Below are 13,867 nucleotides of genomic sequence, written 5' to 3'. Positions count from 1 at the left end.
CTCTATACGGCCCCAATTGGACAGACCATCAGCAGATTTGGCTTTCAGTACCATCTTTATGCTGATGACACACAACTGTACACATCATCCCCTGACCTTACCTCCGCTGTACTACAGAACGCCACTGACTGTTTGTCTGCAGTCTCCAACATCATGTCTGCTCTCTATCTGAAACTCAACCTCTCCAAAACTGAACTTCTTCTGCTCCCACCATCTACTAACCTCCCTAAATCTGACATTTCCCTCTCTGTGGGTGGCACCATAATAACACCCCGACAGCAGGCGCGCTGTCTGGGTGTTATGTTCGACTCCGATCTCTCCTTCACCTCCCATATACAATCTCTTGCCCGCTCATGCCGCTTATACCTAAAGAACATCTCTAGAATCCGCCCTTTTCTCACCATGGAAACAACAAAAACTCTCACTGTCGCCCTGATCCACTCCCGCCTGGACTACTGTAATGCTCTATTAATTGGCCTCCCTCTCACTCGACTCTCCCCACTCCAGTCTATCCTTAATGCAGCAGCCAGGGTTGTCCATCTGGCTAATCGTTACTCAGTCGCGTCCGCTCTTCGCCAGTCGTTACACTGGCTGCCAATTCATTACAGGGTACAATTCAAAGTACTTGTTCTCACCCACAAAGCTCTCCACAGTGCGGCACCCCCTTACATCTCCTCCCTCATTTCTGTCTATCAGCCTAACCGACCGCTGTGCTCTGCAAATGACTTTCGACTAACCTCTGCCCTAATCCGTACCTCCCACTCCCGACTCCAAGACTTCTCCCGTGCTGCGCCAATCCTCTGGAATGCTCTACCCCAAGATATTAGGACCATCCACAATTTGCATAGTTTTAGGCACTCACTCAAAACACATTTGTTCAGAGCGGCCTATCACATTCAGTAATCAAAGTCATGTTTGTGTGTGTGCAGCCCATTCCCTATCTCCATCTAACCCCCACCCCCTGAAGATGGTTGGACCGTCATTGTAAATACATCATTGTAAATACAAACCTGTGCTTTGTATCTCCCCCACCTCATTGTAGATTGTAAGCTCCACGAGCAGGGTCGTCTTATTTCGCTTTAATTATTGTATTGTTAACGTTGTTACTTATGACTGTTGTGTTTGAAACTGTTCAACTGTAAAGCGCTGCAGAATATGTTGGCGCTATATAAATAAAGATTATTATTATTATTATTAATTGAGGGTAAACTGATTAAATTTGCTGATGACACAAAGCTAGGAGGGATAGCTAATGCTAGAGAAGAGAGAGAGAGGATTCAAAAAGATCTAAATAAACTGGAGCAGTGGGCAGCAACTAACAGAATGGTTTTTAACAGGGAAAATGTAAAGTACTACATCTGGGCAATAAAAATGAAAAAAGCATATACAGAATGGGAGGAATAGGGCTAAGCAACACCACATGTGAAAAAGACTTGGGCATACTAATAGATCACAGACTGAATATGAGTCAACAGTGTGATGCAGCAGCAAAAAAGGCAAATGCAATTCTAGGATGTATTAACAGAAGCATACAGTCTAGATCACGTGAAGTCATTATTGCCCTCTACTCCTCTTTGGTCAGACCTCATCTGGAATATTGTGTCCAGTTTTGGGCACCACATTTTAAAAGAGACATCAACAAACTGGAGCAAGTTCAGAAAAGAGCGACCAGAATGGTGACTGGTCTGCAAACCCTGTCTTATGAGGAAAGGTTGCAGGATTTGGGAATGTTTAGTTTGCAAAAGAGAAGACTGAAAGGAGACTTAATAGCTGTCTACAAATATCTCAAGGGCTGTCACATTGTAGAAGGATCATCTTTATTCTCATTTGCACAAGGAAAGACTAGAAGCAATGGCATGAAACTGAATGGGAGGAGACACAGATTAGATATTAGAAAAAACTTTTTGACAGAGTGATCAATGAGTGGAACAGGCTGCCACGAGAAGTGGTGAGTTCTCCTTCAATGGAAGTCTTCAAACAGAGGCTGGACAGACATCTGACTGGGATGATTTAGCGAATCCTGCTTTGAGCAGGGGGTTGGACCAGATGGCCCAGGAGGTCCCTTCCAACTCTATGATTCTATGATTCTAAGAATGAATTTCTTTGGTAGGCCAAGGATGCTCCAGTCCGATGCTTGCTGGAAGTGTAGGTAGATAGAGAGAGAACATTTCACATGGAGGGCAGGTAGAGAGTGAGAGACAGACCCCACACTTCACAGAGGGCAGGTAGAGAGTGAACAAACTGGATTAAAAACGTGCTTATGCATGATTTGAGAGACCCCACCCCTCTCTTGTGTGACATGCACATAAGGAGCTGTCTTACACCATATGCCCATACTAGAAAGCGCCTGTCTTAATCCTGCTCATTTAGACACTGTTCATATGTTCAGGTTTTAAATACATTAGATAGGGACTGCTTCAATACGGGTTACCTTGACGAGGTGGAGCAGCTTGGCATACTTTTTTTGCAAAAAACGTATCGACTAAATACCGTGTATTTGTTGTTATCTTTTATCAGCATTTGCTGACTACTGTCATATATCTTACTGCAAGGTATTTCTGCACATTTGTCATTTTGTACTTTTTGTTTCTGTTTCAGAGAGTGAAAGAACCCTGCAGTACACATGGAGGTCATGTAGGGAGTGACGGAACCCCCCAGTACACATGGATGGTCAGGTAGGGACTGACAGACCCCACACTACACATGGAGGGGAGGTAGATAGTAACAGACCCCTGTACTACACATGGAAGGCAGAAAGGTAGTGACAGACCCAACAATACACATAGACGGCAGGTAGGGAGTGACAGACCCCAACCTACACTTGTAGGTCAGGTAGGGAGTGACAGACCGCATACTACACATGGAGGGCAAGTAGGGAGTGACCGACCACTGCACTACACATGGAGGGCAGGTAGGAAGTAACAGACCGCCGCACTACACATAGTGGGCAGGTAGAGAGTGACAGAACCCCACAGCACACACAGAGTGCAGGTAGAGAGTGACAGACCCCACACTACACATAGCGGGCAGGTAGAGAGTAACAGACCGCTGCTCTACACAAGGAGGGCAGGTAGGAGGGACAGAACCCCACAGTACACATAGAGGGCAGATAGAGAGTGACAGACCCCATACTACACATGGAGGGCAGGTAGATAGTGACAGACCCCTTCACTACACATGAAAGGCAGAAAGGTAGTGACAGACCCAACAATACACATAGACAGCAGGTAGGGAGTGACAGACCCCAACCTACACTTGGAGGGCTGTAGCGTGAATATAGAAATGGCTATTTTGAGTCCATATTGAAATATATAGAATGAATTCTGTATATGACAGAGCTGCATTTCTAGTCAAACAGTTACAGACAAGATAATGGTTATATTGACAATCTTGAGAATCTATGTTTGCTGTTTGTCATTGTAAAACATTAAGGTTTATTAACCTCTGCCTGTGTTGATTTTATCTAAACCCATGTGGCTTTTATATTGTTAGGGTTTATGACCCATTGTCTGATGATGCCATGTTGTCTGTTTCATCCAACCTTGAAGGCCGGTCACTGGATGGGCTGGGTGAAGCTAGTTACACATTAGTGTAATTTATTATATAAGGCCAGAGAAACATGACTTAGACGGAAGCAAAAACTGGATACCTGTATGTGTACAGTGTTGATACCTGCATAAGTGGGGATGCCCGTGCAGTGTTGTGAATCTTCCAGGGGACTCTGTCTTGGTGTTGCTTCTCTGATATTCCAGACAGATGATGTTTAAAAGCCTCTTGGTGATTGATGATGTGAGTATACTGTATATAGTTAATCTTTATATATACCTAATCATACGTATTCAATCTTTATCTGTACTTAACCTTTGTATCTTAAATTATACAAAAGTGTACGCAAACATACTATCTAATCATACCATTCCTTTAATTTTGTACCGTGTAATAAAATTGCATTATATCACAAGCAGTAGCCTTCTTTAAAGCCGTATCCGAACCTTATTGTTTACAACTTGGCAATACATAATTGGCGTAGTCGGCAGGATACACAGAAGGCTCAGAAGTTTTTTATTAATATTAACAGGACTCTGTGTGATAGTGTGATATTGCGTAAAACATGCCTGTCTTGAAGAAAAAGGTGTCTGTGTGTGAATCTATTGAGATTCCAGGCTGGGAACAGACTTCCTATCATATTTTGGCAACCAAGTGGTCGCACAGTGCTGGTTTGGTTGAAGCATGTGACACATGTCTGAAGGACGCTGAACCTGGTGATGTGGCTGCATGCTTAGAAAAAGTGAAAGTTGAGAAACGTAAAGAGTTGAGCGCTGTTGGTAGGCACTGATGGATATTGTTGTCTGCATATAGAAAACAGCATAAGGAAAGAATATGTATGTTAACAAAAGTACAGGAATTAGAAAAACAGTTGTGTGAAGCCAGAATGCATTGGTTATAGCACAATGTCAGAATAAGATATTAATGGATAAATGTGATGGTTATCAAAATGTTGCAGAAAAGGCTGCCGTACGTGTAGCAGAGTATAAAACAGGAGGAGGAAAGGCAAGGTGAATAAAAAGAAAGTAGCTTTGGCCATAGCCAAAGCAGGAACAGAGTGGAACCCTGATCAGTGGGATGGTGATGTGTGGAATTCAACTGACTCTGAAAACATCACCGATCCTGAGTCTGAGGATGAACATTTCCATGGAAAGAGGGAAATTGCTCCTCCTCTTAACCCAGTGAAAGTTCATCCTATATATCGGAGACGGATTGTAGAGACAGCGACAGGTAAAAGGAATGAGAATGCGGTAGAGGATTACAGTCAGCAGGAGCTTAATGATCTTCATGATCGTTTTTCTCAAAAGTCAAATGAATCGCTGGTAGCTTGGGCAGTCAGATTATGGGAGATGGGGACTCATGAAGTACAGGTAGACGCAGTGGATGGCCGAAAATTTGTCCAGCTCAGTCATGAGCCTGTAGTGAAGGAAGCATTCCGTACCTTGATAATCCAGCAACCACATGTGGTGTGTAGTATGCTTGATGTTGTGGCTATGACTTTGCGGCATAAATACCCATCTGAGGCGGACTGGCTGCCCAATGAAAAACCATGGTTTACGTTAAAAGATTGTGCTCAGAGGTTGAAGGAGGAGGTAATGATAGATGCTATTTCAGCAAATGCCTATAATGATTATATGCAAGTTTGTGTAAGTGTATCTGTTAGAAATCGTATCATTAGACATGCCCCTCCAGCTTATAACCATGTCATGATGACGTTTATGGTAAATCAGACTGGGAAAACAATCGCTAATACATTGGAGGAAATTCGAGAGTTAAGGAATCTGGGAGATTGGGGTCCCAAACAAAAATGTAATTTTCCCTCTGGCAGCATTACAGTGACAAAAGTCATTACAATCCTAGACCCCGTATTACCCGGATATATATGTTTAGGGCCTTAATAAAGGATGGCGTCCACAGGGATAGAATAGATGGAATTGGTACTGGAGAGATGTGGAAACTGTATCAAAAGAGAGGAATTAATAAAAAGCCGGATGTTTCACATAATAGAGAGGTTACAGTAAAAGATTCTGAATCTCCACAGCAGGGGCGAGACAGGACACGGGGAGAGAGAGGGCCCACTCCCTCTCCATCTTCGTCAAAGCCCACAGCACAGGGGATTGAGGATCTTTATGCTGAAATGAAAGCATTGATACAGGAATTCAAAGCCCATATGAAGAGGTTATCATTTGAGCCTTACAAGATGTTATCATCTAAAATGGAGGATCAATGGGGGAAGAAGATAAGAGTTATTGACTTGCTGGCCACACTCCACAAATGGATAGATGCCCCCATGTAGATTTGGTGATTAACTGAACAATAAAAACAGCCAACATGATAAAGCTTTTGAAGATACAAGAGTGGAGTGTGGAGGCCAGTTGATTTATGCAAATCCAAAACAATTCAGTGGGTGCAAGGTTACAGTATTTGGAAGAGACTGGTGTGCATGTGCCTACTATTACTGAATGGGACAATCCTGTGTGTGGAGAAAGAGTTGTGGCAAGATATCTGGCCAATTGTTCAAAGAATTAAAGTGACTGTGTTTAATGTTGATACTTATTGTGCTTCAGGTACACTGGAAAGACTCTTCAACTTATTAGCAGAGGAACATTCCAAAATATCAGTCGCTGAATCCAGTTCAAAGACTAACACCACTGAGGGACTGCTCAGATTGACTCAGTGGGCACACCAGAAATATGGACACCTGGGAGAAATAGCTGCTTACCAATGAGCAAAGACCAGAGAGTTGCCCACCAGGTTGGATTTGATAAAGGATTTGGATCCTCACATCCTATCAATGATGGTGTAAAAATCTGGGGGACAAAGGTCTTCCAGAACCTGCTGAAGTAATTGTTTGTGGAGCAGATAAAGCGCTGATAGTTTTGAAACCCGAGCAAAAGAAGTGGGAACACGTCTCAACTGACAGATGTTATCTCAGAGCATAATATATATATATATTTTTCCCTTTAGATCAGAATCTGGAAATGGTGTATCGTTGCAGTCACAGTGTCACGGTCCTTTCAACTTCTGCCACTACCCAAGAGATCTTCAGATGAAAATCCAAGAGACCAACCATGGAAAATAGAGTTTTATGGAAAACCAAAGAAAATCTATGGATTTACTTGGCTTAGCTGATGAACACTAGTCGTTTTGGTATGACAAAGACAACTACTGCTACCAATATATTAGAAACTTGTCTGGTGGTGGTACCAACCCCTTTACAGTTATGAACAAAGCTGATAGGGGTGTCTACACAAGATGAAGACATACAAGAAGAAGATATGACTAAAAACTTCATATTCAATAGGATTTTTTGCTAAAATTTGTGCATGCATTGCTTTGCTTTGTTGTATACAGTGTACACTTATATGGTACCTTGTATAAATAATGTTTGGCTCAATATAAAAATGGCTATTTTGAGTCCATATTGAAATATATAGAATGAATTCTGTATATGACAGAGCTACATTTCTAGTCAAACAGTTACAGACAAGATAATGTGTTGTGAGTTCATTTTCCCCTTCGTCACTGAGGTCTGGTGAACTCCCTATTCTGGTAAAGGAAGGTAATGAGCCTGATTATCAAGCACCTGAGTCTAATGAGGATGACTGGCTGAGTGGAGTCACTGACTGGATATAAGGCTGCCGACGCCCTTCTGCCCTGCGGGTGATTTCTCTGTGGACTTCTAGGACACCAGTCTGATTCCTGCTTCCCTAAAGCTAAGTTTCTGCTTTGCCTGTTTGCATTTATGTTTTTGTGTTTGTTTTCCTTGCTTTTCTGGATTCTGCCATTCCCTGCTGGGTTGAGCTGAATCTCCTTTTGCCGGTTGCTCTGTCTTCAGAATATTCCTGAGTACTGACATAGCTTTTTTGAAGCCTAGCATCTTCAGGGCCTTTTTCACTGTCAGTCTGTTGGCTCTTATTTTCATAGGGTTTTTCACGGATTGCAGACAGCAGCCTTCCTGTCCTTTCCTATCTAGGTAGTTTGGGCCGCGTCTTTGCTCAGTCTATCTTTCTGTCTGTGTTAGTGTTTTCATCTTGCTTCACCGTCATTATATGTTGGGGGCTGCCTATTGCTTTGGGGTCTGCTCTGGGGCAGTTTAGATTTCCCCTTTCTTTCTTTAGGCCTATTTAATTCTCCGGCTGTGATCGAGGGGTCTAGGGCATCGTAGGAACCCCCCACGGCTACTGTTAGTTGTTGTGATAGGATCAGGGGTCTGCAATCCGATAGCTGCCAACCTCTCTGGTTTTCTGGACTTAGCTAGCATTTTGTTTTTGCCTCCTACGGTGACTCAATCATAACAATAATGGCTATATTGACAATCTTGAGAATCTATGTTAGCTGTTTGTCATTGTAAAAGATTAAGGTTTATTTAACCTCTGTCTTTGTTGATTTTATCTAAACCCGTGTGGCTTTTATATTGTTAGGGTTTATGACCCATTGTCTGATGATGCCATGCTGTCTGTTTCATCCAACCTTGAAGGCCGGCCACTGGATGGGCTGGGTGAAGCTAGTTACACATTAGTGTAACTTATTATATAAGGCAAGACAAACATGACGTAGACAGAAGCAAAAACTGGATACCTGCATGTGTACAGTGTTTATACCTGCATAAGTGGGGATGCCCATGCAGTGTTGTGAATCTTCCAGGGGACTCTGTCTTGGTGTTGCTTCTCTGATATTCCAGACGGATGATGTTTAAAAGCCTCTTGGTGATTGATGATGTGAGTATACTGTATATAGTTAATCTTTATATATATATATATATATATATATATACACCTAATCATATGTATTCAATCTTTATCTGTACTTAACCTTTGTATCTTAAATTACACAAAAGTGTACGCAATCATACTGTCTAATCATACCATTCCTTTAATTTTGTACCGTGTAATAAAATTGCGCTATATTGCAAGCAGTAGCCTTCTTTAAAGCCGTATCCAAACCTTAATGTTAAAAGCTTGGCAATACAAGGGCAGTTAGGGAGTGACAGACCACCGCATTACACATAGAGGGGAGGAAGGGATTGACCAACCACACACTACACATGGAGGGCAGGTAGGGAGTGATCGACCACCGCACTACACATGGAGGGCAGGTTGGAAGTAACAGGCCGCCGCACTACACATAGTGGGCAGATAGAGAGTGACAAACCACTGCACTACACAAGGATGGCAGGTAGATAGTGACGGACCCCACACTACACATGTGGCGCCCCTGAGGTTCAGTTGCCACAGAGGTACTGCACCTCCTCCTGAGGTGTGGTGCCCCACCATCCAGGTAAGTTGGAGGCTCCTGACCACGCTCCAACACCTGCACCCCACACAACACAGTAGTTCAGCAAAGCCACATTGCGACTCCCTGCTTGGAGTGTAACACAACACCTTTGGTGGCTCCCTGCTTGGAACACGAAACGTGCTGGGAGGCGGGTGAAGTTGAGAATACATAAAAGAGCGGGAATGTTTAGGGTTACAGGTCAGTCTGGGAGAGGAAGCCACTCAGAGAGGAGTGAAGAAAGAAGATCCCTGAGAGAGGGATGGAGGAAGGAGGTGCTGCAGCAGACCACAGTGACTTGGGTCTGCTGGCACGGGAAAGGAAAGAAGGAGAAAGACATTGAACTGAAACCTGATCTTCCATAAGAGAGAGATTAGTATGGAATGAAGGAGTAAAAGGGAACAGAGGACGTGGGTTAGAGGAAGAACCCTGCCTAGAAGTTCTAAGTGCAAGGCCGGGGCCCGGTACCCGAGGTTGTATGGACACTAATGGTTCTGCAGCAGACACCAGTGGAGTAGTGGGTTGTAAATGCACTACTCCCATTTAAGACTTGGGCACAACAGCAACTTGGATAGTGAGCCGGGACTCAGGAGTGAGGAGTTCGAGAAACAGGCTACAGCTGTCTGCCGTTCAAGTAGAGTTCTTGGGAACATCTGTCAGGAGGAACTCCAGTGTAACCCAGTACTAGGAGATCTTCACACTTAAAGGTGCTATAAGAGGAGACGTTCAGAAAGGTACATGTTGGCGGAGCGCTGGAAGGGAGCATTCCATCTGACCTGGAGGTTGATTGAGCCTCTGACCCGGAGAACACAGTACGGAGGCAGGCACCTGTGTGTACTACAGACTGTGAGTAAAGCTTTGGAACTACAAGCCCTGGTGTCCTCCATTGATTCTTAAGTCAACACACCCAGCACTGCAACATCTGGGTACCAGCTTCGACACTGCTTGTGCCTCTCCTCTAACTCCACATCTACACTGCCCTGGGGCTATAGCTTCACCTGTGGGGAGCTTCACCATCTTGGCTGCAACACACCACCAGCCCCAGAGGATCTGCAAGCAGCGTCTGCTTAACATCTCACTTGCCGAACACCACAGGTGGCGACACGAACTATTCCATTTACTACATTCTACCATTCAAACTCCCCCTATTAATTGGGCACCCAGGGCCACGGACCGGGTCCCCGCTGATGTGACACATCCCGCCGACACCAGCTCGGTACCGAGTACCCCACAGCCCTGGGAGGGTGACCCACACATAGCGGGCAGGTAAAGAGTGACAGACCACTGCACTACACAAAGAGGGCAGGTAGAGAGTGACAGAACCCCACAGAACACATAGAGGGAAGGTAGAGAGTGACAGACCCCAAACTACACATGGAGAGCAGGTCCAGGGAGTGACAGCCTGCTGCACTACACATGGAGGGTAGGTAGGGCGTGGCAGACCCCGCACTACACAGAGGCAGGTAGAGAGTGAAAGAACCCTGCAATACAAATGGAGGGCAGGTAGGCAGTGACAGTCCCCACCTTACACATGGAGGGCAGGTAAAAAGTGACAGACCCCACACTACACATGGAGAGCAGGTAGGGAGTGACAGCCTGCTGCACTACACATGGAGGGCAGGTAGGGCGTGACAGACCCCGCACTACACAGAGGCAGGTAGAGAGTGACAGACACCTGCACTACACAAGGAGGGCAGGTTGAGAATGACAGAACCCTGCACTACACATAGAGGGCAGGTAGACAGTGACAGACCTCTGCACTACACATTGATGTCTGGTAGGGAGTGACAGACCCTGCACTACACATGGAGGGCAGATAGAGAGTGTCAGACCCCGAACTACACATGGAGGAAAGGTAGATAGTTACAGATCCTGCACTACACATGGAAGGCAGGTAGAGAGTGACAGACCTCTGCACTACAGATGCAGGGCATGTAGACGGTGACAGACCCCTGCATTACACATAGAGGGCAGGTAGGGAGTGACAGACTCCACACAGAGGGCAGGTAGAGCATGATATAACCCACACTTGGCTAGGACGAGGGGTAGGCATGGTAAGGACCTGCCTAGAGCACTTCCTCCTGCCTACCCAAGGGGAGCGCAGGCACGGAGGTGAGCAATGTCTGCCACTGTCACCACTCACCCCTCTCTCTGTCCCGCGTAACGACCATCACCCCATTCATGTGCTGTGTGTGCTGCATGGGACACGAGCAGAGGAACTGTCATCTCCCCTGCTCCGCTGAGATCTCCAGCAATACACAGGCCACATTTGGACTGCGCTTTGTTGGAGAATATGCACGCGCAGAGGACATTGGTTGGCGCTGCGCAGTGTCATCGCGAGATTCAACGTTCATTGATGCACGGAGAAGACGGTAGACCAGGAGCCTGAATTCGGTGAGTGTGAGCTTTTTTGTAATTCTTATATTACTGTAAAGAAGGGCATAAAATGGAGGGAGGTGCTGTGCAGGGGGGGGAATGAGTGGAGGGGCTGTGTGGATGGTGGGCGGTAAAATGATTTGAAAGCTGTGCTGATGAGGAAATAAAATAAGTTGAGGGTCTGTGTAGATGGGGGAATAAAATAAAATGAGGGTCTGTGCTAATGGGGGGAATAAAATCAGTGTAGGGGCTGTGGTGATAGAGGGAATAAAATTAGGTGAGGGGCTGTGCTAATGAGGGAGAATAAAATGAGGTGAGGAGCTGTGCAGATGAGGGAATAAACTGATGGGCTGTGTAGATGGGGTTTATAAAATGACTGGCTGTCCTCAGGCTACACATGGAACATAAGCATACAACAAAATGACATAACATTTAACCTGGGTATGGGTGAACAGTCCCAGTAACTGAGTTGAGGTGTGGATTACAGCCCAAAACCACTTCCGATTGGTTGGATCGTCCCCGAGTGCAGCTGCAGGGCACACAGACCATAATAGAAAATTCACTGCACTGGCTGTTTTAGATGGCTTCCTGCCAAGGCATGATGAACAGATTTTTCTTCTCAAGTTTAAGAGTCTTTGCAAGAGTTCTTGTAGTAGAAAATCTATAACTACTGAAATCTCACATTAGTCCATGTGGGCACAATTTCTTTAACATTTTTAGTAACGTTACCTAAGGCAAAGTTCAATGTAAGTACAACTCAAAACTTAATTATTAATCTAAGACTATTTTACAAATAATTTCTATAGGGAGAAGGGGTTTGGCCCTATGTGCTATGCTGTGATCTGCGCAAGATAGGAATACTAGATGACTTCCTACGACTCTTTAAACCTAACAATGGGTACAACAGGCTCACTGCTGACTATGGGCACGTTTTCTGATTCTTCCACCTGCAAAGTGTTAGTGGTTGGTAGAGTTGAGCGAAACGGGTCGAAAAAATTGAAAAGTCGCCGACTTTCGCCAAAGTCGGGTTTCATGAAGCGAAACCCGACCTTAGCATGAGGTCGGCCAAGAGGTCGGCGACTATATCGTCAAAGTCGCGTTTCAAAAGATGCTTGAGCGCCCTTTTAGCAGCCAATCAGGAAGAACGGACACTGTGGGCAACGTGATGACATAGGCAGTGGTCACCACCATCTTGGAGATGGACATGCAAGTGATTGGCTTGCTTTGTGGGGCGTCACAAGGGGGTATAAAAGGGTGGGGACGCCGACTGCCATGTTACTCATGCTGATCTCAGAATAGAGAGAGCTGCTGCTGATTCTGTAGGGAGAGTGTTAGGCAGGGAAGAAGATACCATAAACTGATTCTGCTGCTAGCAATTTTGCCTGTACAACACACCAGTCACTGTGCAGTGCAAGGGGAGGCTATATTTTGGTGCATCAGCTCTGTTGGTTATTAGGCTGCCTTTTAAGGCTACCTGGTAGCTGCATTGCTGTGTGCCCACTGCTGAGCAAACAGTGTTATGATTGAGTCACCGTAGGAGGCAAAAACAGAAATGCTAGCTAAGTCCAGAAAACCAGAGAAGTTGGCAGCTATCGGATTGCAGACCCCTGAACCTATCAGCACAACTAACAGTAGTCATGGGGGGTTCGTAGGATGCCCTAGACCCCTCGATCACAGCCAGAGAATTAAATAGGCCTAAAGAAAGAAAGGGGAAATCTAAACTGCCCCAGAGCAAACCCCAAAGCAATAGGCAGCCCCCAACATATAATGACGGTGAAGCAAGATGAAAATACTAACACAGACAGAAAGATAGACTGAGCAAAGAGGGGCCCAAGCTAACTAAATAGAAAAGGACAGGAAGGCTGCTGTCTGCAATCCGTGAAAAACCCTATGAAAATAAGAGCCAACAGACTGACAGTGAAAAAGGCCCTGAAGACGCTAGGCTTCAAAAAAAGCTATGTCAGTACTCAGGAATATACTGAAGACAGAGCTACAGGCAAAAGGAGATTCAGCTCACCCCAGCAGGGAATGGCAGAATACCGAAAAGCAAGGAAAACAAAAAACAAAACAAAAAGCTAACAGGCAAAACAGAAAGTTAGCTTTAGAGGAGCAGGAATCAGACTGGTGTCCTAGAAGTCCACAGAGAAATCACCCGCAGGGCAGAAGGGCGTCGGCAGCCTTATATCCAGTCCATGACTCCACTCAGCCAGTCATCCTCATTAGACTCAGGTGCCTGATAATCAGGCTCATTACCTTCCTTTACCAGAATAGGGAGTTCACCAGACCCCAGTGACAAAGGGGAAAATGAACTCACAACAGTACCTCCCCCTTGAGGAGGGGTCACCGAACCCTCAACCACGCCACCAGGGCGATCAGGGTGAGCCCGATGAAATGCACACACCAATCTTTTGGCATGAATATCAGAGGCAGAGACCCAGGAATTATCCTCCTGACCATAACCCTTCCACTTAACCAAATACTGGAGTCTCCGTCTAGCCAGACGGGAATCCAGTATTTTCTCTACCTCATATTCCATGTTACCTTCAACCAATACAGGGTCTGGAGGTGCCACCCCAGGAACAACTGGTTCAACAAACCTCTTCAACAAGGACTTATGGAACACATTATGGATTTTAAATGTGACAGGAAGAGCCAAACGAAAAGAGACGGG

The sequence above is a fragment of the Dendrobates tinctorius genome, unplaced genomic scaffold (genome assembly GCF_039654945.1).
Source record: "Dendrobates tinctorius isolate UK_male_01 unplaced genomic scaffold, ASM3965494v1 ptg000160l, whole genome shotgun sequence".
In the NCBI taxonomy this organism is placed as follows: domain Eukaryota; kingdom Metazoa; phylum Chordata; class Amphibia; order Anura; family Dendrobatidae; genus Dendrobates; species Dendrobates tinctorius.
The sequence above is the reverse complement of the archived record's forward strand: the minus strand, read 5'-3'. Positions refer to the sequence as shown.